Source organism: Triticum dicoccoides, chromosome 4B (assembly GCF_002162155.2).
Source record: "Triticum dicoccoides isolate Atlit2015 ecotype Zavitan chromosome 4B, WEW_v2.0, whole genome shotgun sequence".
Lineage (NCBI taxonomy): Eukaryota > Viridiplantae > Streptophyta > Magnoliopsida > Poales > Poaceae > Triticum > Triticum dicoccoides.
In genome coordinates this window covers 68,289,599-68,302,205 of record NC_041387.1, presented here as the reverse complement: position 1 = coordinate 68,302,205, position 12,607 = coordinate 68,289,599, and the positions used below count along the sequence as shown (strand labels likewise).

The 12,607-nt window shown below is 47.4% G+C and overlaps 1 long non-coding RNA gene across 1 annotated transcript; it reads left to right on the top strand.

Annotated features, from left to right (window-relative positions):
- Positions 1-9,831: 9,831 nt before the first annotated feature.
- Positions 9,832-12,534, top strand: LOC119293360. The gene is made up of 6 exons (XR_005143035.1): positions 9,832-9,944; positions 10,396-10,516; positions 10,608-11,029; positions 11,126-11,876; positions 11,953-12,112; positions 12,401-12,534. It is a non-coding gene; the product is annotated as an uncharacterized LOC119293360 (long non-coding RNA).
- The last annotated feature ends 73 nt before the right edge of the window (positions 12,535-12,607 follow it).

Here is a 12,607-nt window from a genome sequence, read left to right as displayed (position 1 = left end):
TGCTACAAGGTGTGAAGTTGAGTCAAACTCAATGCCCGACCACAGCAGAAGATAGAGAGAAAATGAAAGATGTTCCCTATGCTTCAGCCATAGGCTCTATCATGTATGCAATGCTGTGTACCAGACCTGATGTATGCTTAGCAATAAGCTTGGCAGGTAGGTACCAAAGTAATCCAGGAGTGGATCACTGGACAGCGGTCAAGAACATCCTGAAATACCTGAAAAGGACTAAGGATATGTTTCTCGTATATGGAGGTGACAAAGAGCTAGTCGTAAATGGTTACGTTGATGCAAGCTTTGACACTGATCCGGACGATTCTAAATCGCAGACCGGATACGTGTTTTTATTAAACGGTGGAGCTGTAAGTTGGTGCAGTTCTAAACAAAGCGTCGTGGCGGGATCTATATGTGAAGCGGAGTACATAGCTGCTTCTGAAGCAGCAAATGAAGGAGTCTGGATGAAGGAGTTCATTTCCGATCTAGGTGTCATACCTAGTGCATCGGGACCAATGAAGATCTTCTGTGACAATACTGGTGCAATTGCCTTGGCAAAGGAATCCAGATTTCACAAGAGGACCAAGCACATCAAGAGACGCTTCAATTCCATTCGGGACCAAGTCCAAGTGGGAGACATAGAGATTTGCAAGATACATACGGATCTGAATGTTGCAGACCCGTTGACTAAGCCTCTCTCACGAGCAAAACATGATCAGCACCAAGACTCCATGGGTGTTAGAATCATTACTATGTAATCTAGATTATTGACTCTAGTGCAAGTGGGAGACTGAAGGAAATATGCCCTAGAGGCAATAATAAAGTTATTATTTATTTCCTCATATCATGATAAATGTTTATTATTCATGCTAGAATTGTATTAACTGGAAACATGATACATGTGTGAATACATAGACAAACATATAGTCACTAGTATGCCTCTATTTGACTAGCTCATTAATCAAAGATGGTTATGTTTCCTAACCATTGACATGTGTTGTCATTTGATTAATGAGATCACATCATTAGGAGAATGAGGTGATTGACATGACCCATCCCGTTAGCTTAGCACTTGATCGTTTAGTATTCTGCTACTGCTTCCTTCATGACTTATACATGTTCCTGTAACTATGAGAATTGTGTAACTCCCGTTTACCGGAGGAACACTTTGGGTACTACCAAACGTCACAACGTAACTGGGTGATTATAAAGGAGTACTACAGGTGTCTCCGAAGGTACATGTTGAGTTAGCATAATTCGAGATTAGGTTTTGTCACTCCGATTGTCGGAGAGGTATCTCTGGGCCCTCTCGGCAATGCTCATCACCTAAGCCTTGCAAGCATGTAACTAATGAGTTAGTTATAAGATGAAGTATTACAGAACGAGTAAAGAGACTTGTCGATAACGAGATTGAACTAGGTATTGGATACCGACGATCGAATCTCGGACAAGTAACATACCGATGACAAAGGGAACAACGTATGTTGTTATGCGGTTTGACCGATAAAGATCTTCGTAGAATATGTAGGAACCAATATGGGCATACAGGTCCCGCTATTGGTTATTGACCAGAGATGTGTCTCAGTCATGTCTACATCGTTCTCGAACCGTAGGGTCCGCACGCTTAAGGTTTCGGTGACATTTATATTATGAGTTTATGTATTTTGATGTACCGAAGGTTGTTCGGAGTCCCGGATATGATTACGGACATGACGAGGAGTCTCGAAATGGTCGAGACATAAAGATTGATATATTGGACGGATATATTTGGACACCGGAAAGGTTCCGGAGAAGTTTGGAGCCCCGGGAGGTTACCGGAACCCCCCGGGAGGTATATGGGCCTTATTGGGCCCATGTAGGAGGAAGAGAGAAGGAGCAAGGGAGGGGGGCGCGCCCCCCCAAGCCCAATCCGAATTGGGGAAGGGGGCCGCCCCCCCCCCCTTTCCTTTCTCCTTCCCCCTCTTCCTATTACTACTACTAGTACTACTTCCTAATACTAGTACTCTTTCCTCCCCCCTCCAAATAAGATAAGGAAAAGAGAGGGAAACCTACTTGGAGTAGGTTTCCCCCTCCTCATGGCGCGCCCCCCCCTAGGGCCGGCCACCTCCTCCCTCCCTCCTTTATATACGGGGGTAGGGGGGCACCCTAGGACACACAAGTTGATCATTGATCGTTCCTTAGCCGTATGCGGTGCCCCCTCCATGATATTACACCTCGGTCATATTGTAGCGGTGCTTAGGCGAAGCCCTGCAACAGGAGAACATCAAGATCGTCACCACGCCGTCGTGCTGACGGAACTCCCCCTCGGAGCCTCTGCTGGATCGGAGATCGAGGGTGCGTCATCGAGCTGTACGCGTGTCAAGAACTCGGAGGTGCCGGAGTAACGGTACTTGGATCGGTTGAACCGGAGGACGTACGACTACTTCCTCTACGTTGCGTCAACGCTTCCGCTTCGGTCTACAAGGGTACGTAGACAACACTCTCCCCTCGTTGCTATTTCATCACCATGATCTTGCGTGTGCGTAGGAAATTTTTTGAAATTACTACGTTCCCCAACAAAAGGTGCACTACAGGTATCTCCAAAAGTGTCTGTTGGGTTGGCACGAATCAAGACTGGGATTTGTCACTCCGTATGACGGAGAGGTATCTCTGGGCCCACTCGGTAATGCATCATCATAATGAGCTCAATGTGACTAAGTAGTTGGTCACGGGATCATGCATTACGGAACGAGTAAAGTGACTTGCCGGTAACGAGATTGAACGAGGTATTGGGATACCGACGATCGAATCTTGGGCAAGTAACGTACCGATTGACAAAGGGAATTGTATATGTGATTGATTGAATCCCCGACATCGTGGTTCATCCGATGAGATCATCGTGGAACATGTGGGAGCCAACATGGGTATCCAGATCCTGCTGTTGGTTATTGGCCGGAGAGATGTCTTGGTCATGTCTGCATGATTCCCGAACCCGTAGGGTCTACACACTTAAGGTTCGATGACGCTAGGGTTATAGGGAAGTTTTGTATGTGGTTACTGAATGTTGTTCGGAGTTCTGGATGAGATCCCGGATGTCACGAGGAGTTTTGGAATGGTCCGGAGGTAAAGATTTATATATGGGAAGTCCCATTTTGGACACCGGAAGTATTTCGGGGGTCACCGGTAATGTACCGGGACCACCGGAAGGGTTCCGGGGGTCCACCGTGAGGGGCCACCAACCCCGAAGGCCTGCATGGGCCAAGTTTGGGAAGGTACCAGCCCCTAGGTGGGCTGGTGTGCCTCCCACAAGAGGCCCAAGGCGTAGGGAAAGGGGGAAAGGGGAAAACCCTAGGCTCAGATGGGCCTAAGGCCCACCTAGGGCGCGCCCCCCACTCTCCCTCTCTGGCCTCCCCCCAGATGCATCTAGGGCTGGTCGCCACCCCTAGGGGGGGCCTAGATGGGGGCGCAACCCCTCCCCTTCCCCTATATATAGTGGAGGTTTTGGGGCTGCCAGAGACACGAGTCTCCCTCTCTCTTGGCGCAGCCCTACCCCTCTCCCTCCTCGTCTCTTGCAGTGCTTGGCGAAGCCCTGCTGGAGTGCCACGCTCCTCCATCACCACCACGCTGTTGTGTTGCTGCTGGGTGGAGTCTTCCCCAACCTCTCCCTCTCTCCTTGCTGGATCAAGGCATGGGAGACGTCACCGGGCTGCACGTGTGTTGAACGTGGAGGCACCGTTGTTCGGTGCTTAGATCGGATTCAGCTGCGATCTAAATCGCTACGTGTATGACTCCACCGACCGCGTTCTTGCAACGCTTCCGCATCACAATCTTCAAGGGTATGAAGATGCACTCCCCTCTCTCTCGCTGCTAGTATCTCCATAGATTGATCTTGGTGATGCGTAGAAAATTTTGAATTTCTGCTACATTCCCCAACATGCCCAGCCAAGAGGCGCCACACTGTATAGTGCAACGCCCAGCTGGAAGGCGTTGCACTATACAGTGTGGCACCCACAAGGTAGGCGCTACACCAACACTTAGGCATTTTTGAGCTCCTAACTGGGTGCAAAGTTTATGCTTCTCTCTAGAATGTTTATCCAGGCATGCAATGCCTACGAGCTAGGCGCCACACTATGCAGTGCAATGCCCTGCTCGGAGGTGTTGCATGCCTGGGTAAACATTCCAGAGAGCAACTGAAGATACAGCCAGATACAGCATGGTGTAGCGCCCAGCTGGGAGGCATCGCACTGTATTATGCAACACCTAGCTCAGAGGCGTTGCACTATACAGTGTGGCGCCTCCAGGCTAGGCGCCACACCAACACTTAGTCATTTTTTCCTTCGAAACTGGCTGCAAAGTTTCTGGTGCTCTGTGGAATGTTTACCCAGGCATGCAACGCCTTAGGGCTAGGCGCCACACTGTGCAGTGCAACGTCTTGCTCAAAGGCGCTGCATGCCTGCGTAAACATTCCAGAGAAGAACAGAAGCTACAGCCAGATACAGCGTGGTGTGGCGCCTAGCTGCTCTATAGTGCAACGCCCAGCCTGTAGGCGTTGCACTATACAGTGTGGCGCCTCCGAGCTAGGCGCCACACCACATTGTATCTGGCTGTAGCTTCTGTTCTTCTCTGGAATGTTACAGCCAGTGTGGCGCCTAGCTGGGAGGCGCCACACTCTATAGTGCAACGCCCAGCTGGGAGGCGTTGCACTATACAGTGCGGCGCCTCCGAGCTAGGCGATACACCACGTTGTATCTGACTGTAGCTTCTGTTCTTCTCCGGAATGTTACAGCCAGTGTGGCGCCTATCCAGGAGGCACCGCACTGAACAGTGCAACGCCTCTGTGCTAGGCGTTGCACTTGTACTTAGCTATTTTTTTGACAAACAGAGAAGTGTGAAGGTATCATGTGCACACATAGTATGATGATTTAGAGTAGGATTGATAGCAAGCAGACAACATATGCACAAAGTACTTGACGACATATAGTAGTTCATAACACATACTACTTCAACTTGAAGAGTAGCTCATACAACCAAATCGAGGAGGGAATACATAGTACTTCACGACACATAGTACTTCATAATACATAGTAGTTCACGACACATAGTAGTTCACAACCAAATCGAGGAGGAGTCCAAAAGACATAGTAGTTCATGACACATAGTAGTTCATACTCCACAATCCTTATGGAGATGACATAGCTCTATTGCGTAGAGCAAGGCCCCTTTCCCTTCTTCTTCTTCCTCTCTTCTTCCTCTTCCTCCTCCCTTTTCCTTATAAGGTGAGCCTCCTTAACCACCCTCTCCATGAATATCTTGTTCTTCCTCTCCTCTTTTTCAGCTGCGAATGCCCAAAAGTTCATGGTTCTTTCTTCAAAATCCTTGAGACACTTCTTTTGTGCGTCCTCACATTTTTTGTGCAACGCTAGCTCCCTAGCGTGACACTCAAAACCTGCTCTAATTCTTTCCTCCCTCTTCTTTTTGAGCTCCTCTTCCTTCTTCTTCTTTAGTGCGGCTTCGTCCTCCTCTCTCAGCTTCTTCGCAGCCTTCTCCCACCACCCCGCCATCTCATCCTCGCCATCCTCCTTCATTGTTGTCTTATTGAGTTGAGAAGCCGCCATACCTACAAGGAGGGAAACAAAATAGTTAGTAATGACAATAAGAACAAATGGAAGAACATGTACATTGCAACATGAAGACATGAAAAACAAGAACATATGAAACATTATAATTAGTAAGCAACATACGGAAATGGTCCATCGAGGTATCCAAACATTCCTCTATAACGACCTTGCCCTTGACCACCACCAAGGCCAAGACCATCACCACGACCAAAACCATCACCACGGCCAAGTCCACCACCAAGGCCAAGACCATCACCACGACCAAGTCCACCACCACGAGCTCTACCACCACCACGGCCTAGACCACCACCACGAGCTCTACCACCACCACAGCCTCTTATAAGTCCTAGTTGCCTCCCTCTTTGTTGCCTAGATCCTCTTTGGCTACCATTTGGTTGCCTTGGCACTTGTTGGCTACCACTTGGTTGGCTACCATTTGGTTGGCTTGGCACTTGTTGGCTACCACTTGATTGGCTTGGCACTTGTTGGCTACCACTTGGTTGGCTACCTTGTGTAGCTCCTTGTTGGCTTGTGCTTGCATCATTTTTCTTGGACCTTTTTCGTGGTTTCGTACATTTTCTTTTGTTGTGGCCATGACCTTTGCATTCCCCACAACGGGAGCTCTCACGAGGCTCTTGGAATTGGTCGTTGCCCACTTTGCGGCGGCCACCATGACCCCATCCGTCCATGTCGCCTCTAAGATGCTTTGTCTTACGTCTACCACGTTTAACAACCTTCAACTGCGGATCCGGCCATAGTTGAACTCCATGGTACTCCGACCATTGTGATTGGTCAAAGTATGGGTGAAAGCGGGGAGCCCATGTTTTCTTAACCGTCTGGATTGAGAACTCCAACTCCCTCGCGGTGAGGGGGTGATTGACATCCACATTCCTAACATGACCAGTGGTATACAAGTGTGAGCATGGGAGATGAAGCAACAATGGCCTCCCGCAAGAGCAATCACACCGTCTTAAGGAGACTTGAAAGCCCGATCTCCATGTTGGCGGCCATCGTTTGTGGTTCCTCCTGGCTCTTTCACTTTGTACTTCCACTCTTCGTTGTCATATAGTATAGCTTCTTCTGAGTCCGCCTTCCGCGATTGAAATTCCAACCATTCATCAACCTTGGGTGGAAACTTGTACTTGTACTTGCTCTTGTTCTCACCCGCTATCTGTGCATCCGTTTCCGTCGAGTACTTTAGAAAGTATGCATTTATCTTGTGAAATGTGTATTGAAGTATTGCCGTCACGGGTAATCCACGTGCACCTTTGAGCACCTTATTGAAGCATTCGTCCATATTGCTTGTCATTTGACCGTATCTCCGGCCATCTTCATCAAAAGCACGTGCCCACTTGTTTCGATGTTCAATGTGCCTATTGAGAAAGTCTTGACCTTCGGGATCAAGTTTTTTGTGTGCCAGCAATTTGTTGTACAAAGTGGCGAACCGTTTGTCGGAGAAAGCGAGACAACAATCTTGAAGATCATCGGCCAACTCCTTAAGGCCACATGCCCTATAGAAGTTCGAACAAAAGTGCCTCATGCACCATCGAGGGTGCAATGGAGCATGCCCAGGAATGTCAATCTCCACCACGTTAAGAATTCCTGGATGCCGATCCGATATGACACAAATTTCCCTCTCAGCGGGTAACACCTTCGTCCTCAAAAGACGCAAAAACCCACTCCTAGTTGTCATTGTTACCTCAACCAAAGCAAATGCCAATGGCAACACCCGGTTATTGGCATCACTTGCTATCGCAACCAACAAGGTCCCCTTGTATTGTCCGGTCAAGAACGTGCCATCAATGGCGATGACCGGCCTACAGTGTTCGAAAGCCCTCACGCATTGCTCGAACGCCCAAAATGCACGGCCAAATACTTGGACTTTCCTTCCGTCATGATCCGTTGTTTTTTCCCCATGAGGAGGCTCGACCACATGAACCATGCCTGAGTTTGTGGCGGCCATGGCTAACAACAATCTAGGGATTTGGTTGTATGCTTCCTCCCAACTACCATACAACATCTTAAATGCGGCTTGCTTCACCTTCCATGCCTTCCCGTACTTCACCTTGTAATGGAAGATGGCTTTCACAAGGTCAATGATATGTTGGATGCTCATTGTTGGAAGTGTGGAAATTGAGTTGGAGAGCCTGTAAGCGATGAACTCGGATGTGAGTTGTCTGTGGTCTTGGGACACAACCTTGCCATCCACCCTTTTGCCTCGGCACATGTGAGTTGCCACACAACTCACTACGTGCCAAGTGGGACCTCCTTTCCATGGTCTTGCACGCACAATCCATGAACATTTTTCATCATCTTCACATGCACATGCAACCGTGTAGCAAACATTGACGTCCGACTGCGCCACCTTGTGTGGACGATAATGCGTAACCGAGTAGTTGTTGAGCCACATCTTCAACTCCAACAAGGTTTGGAACTTAGACCCTTTAGCAATCCCGTTCTTGCCATCATTCAAATCACGGTGAGAGCTTGGACTAACCCCAAGAGATATACCTTGGCCACCATCTACCACGGCTTCATCCGCGAGACTAACATCCTTGAACAATGTAGTCCGATGATCCCGACCAAATACCTTCTCAAAACCTTCGGCCTCCTTTGGCCTCCTTCGCCGTGAACCCCTCCTCATCAACTTGTTCATCGGGACCTTCGTCATCCGAATCCGATGCATAGCCACGGGAATAAGGGATGGAATGGTCCATTGTCTCTTGCAAATGATATTTGTCGAGATCACCCACATTGTTGTCATGGAGATCAACTTCATTGTCATCGTCCGCATACTCATCATTCTCCTCTTGCAAAGCTTCATTTTGATTGTTTGGAAAAGGGCTCAATGTTGGCCTCACTTCTTGGGTCATATGAGGTTCAACAATTTCATCTCGGTTCAAGGGTGGGGGGCTACTAGCAACCAAAGGGGAGGGGTCCCGGTTCAAGTCCAAATGCAAACTTGAATCAACCTTCTTCATTGCAAATAACTCAAGAGCCTTGTCTAGTGATTCGGCCACCGTCTTCTTGTGTGCAACCCAACGTTGCTCCGAGTTGACACGCATTGTCTTCCAATGGATGTGCATTCCAAAACCTACATTATGCCTTCCCTCCAACTCAACAATATCACTAGGGTCCATCCAATTCAAATCTTTCCTCACTTGTTGCAAGAGCTCCGCATAGCTAGGACTATTATCAAACACCATGCCAACCTCATCCGGGTCCGGTTCAATATTGCCTTTCAAGAAGGCGTCTTTGTCCCCATGATGAACAAACACACATGTTCTTCCCATCCCTATAAGCATTCAAACAACACAACGTAACATTTCTTCCATGAGTACTAATCCAAAGATTAACACAGAATAGAAACACTAACCCTAGCACCAACATATATATGAAACAACAACCATAACCCTAACATACTAACAAGCCTAATCATAGGAAATTGGCAAACAAGCATCTCACATATCAATGCAAATCTCTAGATCCATACAAAACTAGGGTTTCCCCAAACTAGCAACAAATGAGCAATTTGTTAACATTACTTGGATCAAAAGAAGGGGATCGGAGAAGATTACCTTGAGGGAGGGTTTGAGTTCGAAATCCACGGACAAAATCTTCAAATTTGTAGGGTTTGGGAAAGGATTTGAGAGGGGGAGAGAGGGGGAGAGGGGGCAGATCTTGGGTGAGCTATGTGTGGGGTGGGGGTGTGTGGGGGGAGTGGAGGAGGGGGGCCCGACCAACTAGTAACAGACAGTGCATCGCCTAAGGGCTAGGCGCTGCACATTACATGTGTGGCGCCTAGCTCAGAGGCGCTGCACTGCTTGGGTGCGGGCCCAGGGCTGCCACGGTGGACAGGTGTGCAACACACCAGAGGTGGGCGCTGCACCGTTGGGTGTAGCGCCCGCGTGTTGGACGCTACACAAAAAGGCCAGGCACGTAAAATAGTTGTAGGGCCAGTTCATTTCATGAACTCATTGCGTCCACAGGTCAAAATTGTCAATTTTGCCGCCAACTTTCTCTTTTGCCCACGTTTTGACCAAACCTCCCCGCTTGTCCAAGACGGGCCTACAAAGTTCAAAAAGAAGACGGCCTACAAGTCTATGACCGGGCTACTAGACGTGTGATACAGTGCCATCCTAGGGCCGTAGAGTCCCATCCCATCAGAGCAGCAGAGACAAAGAATGAGAGGGCAAATCAGGGCATCCTACAGGCGTTCCGTTCGGTGGCTCCACTCTCGCTTCTTCTCTCCCTCCTCCGCCTTCCCGTGGTATCCATGCTTGCTTCTTCAAGTTCCAGCAACACATCAGCGTTGTGAGCCTTGAGTACTACTCCCTTCCGGTCTGCATTGCAGTGAGTCCTTGGCTTTTGGTTGCTGCCTGGCCTTTGGTTTATCTCCTTCCCTACATGTGCATTTTGCTTCTTTTCTTTCAGTCCCTTTGTTGGGCTCAGCAAGATCTGCTCCCAGCTTAGACAAAGGAAACTATACATGTTTCTTTCTTGTTGGAGATCAGATGACTTGATGGGTGCGTGCAGGGGCTAGGCATTTAGGCGTTTATAATTTTGCTTGATCTCTGGCTGGTCGTTTGTACAAACTCCCTGTAATTTTGCTTGATGTTGATGGTACAACCGTACAAACTCCCTGTACTCTGTTTCTTGATTCTATCTTAATATACCACAAGCAGTTGTTCTGCATGAATTGGGAAAAAGGCGCTTGATGAGTAGTTGCAGTGTAAAAAATGCTGCAGAGGATACCAAAATTTTCTTTCGCTGCCAGTCCTAATCTATGTTTTTCTGCTTACAGGACAATAGTAGGCGGCGAGATGAGCAATTCCTGTGAGTGCTGCAAGAGATACTGGGCTCATTTGCATGGAAAGGTCAAGTGTTTCTTCACGCAGATTGATAGTCATTCTAGGCATAGCGTGGTAAGCTCAGTGGTGGGTTGCCTTGATCATTGAACCGGTAGCAATAAGACATATTCTAAACTAACACTAGTAACAATTGAATTTTTTGCAGGTCATACCAGAGAGCTTTGTGAACTATTTCGGATGGAAGCTGTCAGGAACCATTGAACTAGAAGCCCCCAATGGTAATGTGTACGATGTTGGAATTACTGAGCGTAAGAACAAAACATTACTCAGATCTGGGTGGGAGGCGTTTGTTGATGCCAATCATATAGTAGAGAACGACTCATTGATGTTCCGATACCGTGGAAGTTGTCGCTTCAAGGTTGCGGTCTTTGATTCTAGTGGTTGTGAGAAAGTGGTGTCCTGTGCTCGCATACTGACCAATACCAGTGATCAAGAACCAAGCACAAATTCTGCAGACATTTCGACCAGTTTCAGTGATGGTAATACTCCTTCGTCAGCACGAGCACGATCACCGTAGAAAACGAGCAAAGAAAAATGTGATATCTTATCCTTCGAAGGGTTCGTCAGGTTAGTTTTACAACTGACTTGTAACTATTGATCACATTATACGGTACCATTTTACTGCAGTTACCCACCCTTACTCATGAAACTATTTTACAGCAGAAGACAGTCCTTTTGAGCATGAGTCATCTGAATCCGATGATCAGGCGCTCCCAACGCCTCTTTATGTGTTATCAGGGAATTGCTATGTAACAGAAGAAGATGAGGCCAATATATTTGCACTTGCCCAGGAAATTCAACCTGAAATGCCTCTGCTTGTGGCTATGATGACGAAGCTCAGTGTCAAACCATATCCTGATCTGGTAATAGTATTAAGTTGACCAAAACAGTGGAAGATGCACACTCTTTGTAGATTCAGTATACTTGGTGAATTTTCTTTTGTTGCACTTGCAATATGTCGTCGTGCTTTACAGTGGAAATCATGCTTTAGGGGGATTTCACTTTTATTGCAGTATTATTGCTCATGATTAAAACTTGGATCGGTTTCAGATACTGCGTCTTTCTGTGATCACGTAATTCCCAAGGATTACGCACTCGCACACTTTCCACACAAAAACCAGACTATATATCAAACTAAAGCTGCCTGAGCAGAGCAAGAAATGGTATCGTGAGTTCCGTGTCAAATCTGATGGAGGTCGTTGCAATCTTAAGGAGTGTGGCTTTGCCCGTGACAATCATTTACTGGAGGGAGATTTGTGCGTCTTTCAGCCCATGACTAATCGTAAGGGTAGAACATTCAAAGTGATGGTCCATCTACTTCGCAAAGCAAGTATTCATCATCCCTCCGGTAAAAATGGTTTGACAAGCAAAAAGAATGCTCCAACATTGTGTATCAAGGAGGAACCAAATGACGGTATGGTAGTTCACAGAAGTATTACCACCCAAAGAGTTTGTATCTTTCTGTGTGATACATGTGAAAACTTGTTCAGGAGAAGAAACCCCTTCTTTGGGACATGAAGAACATGGAATCAGTGACGAAGAACCCTACATGATGCCAAGGGGAAAATTTTGGAGAAACTTGAAGCCATCGGGTCAGATCTGCACATCTACGTCGCAGTCATGACCAGGAGCAGTATCCTCGTCTCCCTAGTAAGTCTAGAAAAATATTCTTCTGATTTTGAGTTGACAGTTATTTTCTTTTGAGAGAAATCAGTCCATATAAACATTTGTGATCCCCAGTTGCCCATTTACGTCATGACCATGAATGGGATGTAGTACTAGTAGTTTCTCCAACTTAGATTAGGGGGAGATATGTTTCAACCAGTCATCCACTGTATCAAGAGAAATTTTGCAACCTACCACTTCTCTACATGATTGCAAGTTTGCATGTTTATTCTAATAATGTGTTCAATATTCTGTGTGCATATGAACAAACAGTCCTTTGCCATAAAGTACTCTGCCACGTACCTTCGGAAGAGGAGCGGGAGTTTGGTGCTTCAGGTGGCGGGGAAGAGCCAGATATGGCATGATGAGATGCGCGAAAAGGCGGGTGCCATGAGGATACGTGCAGGCTGGACTTCTTTTGCCAGCGACAACAGCCTGCGGGAGGGGGACATCTGCCTCTTCGAGCTGATGAAAAACGAG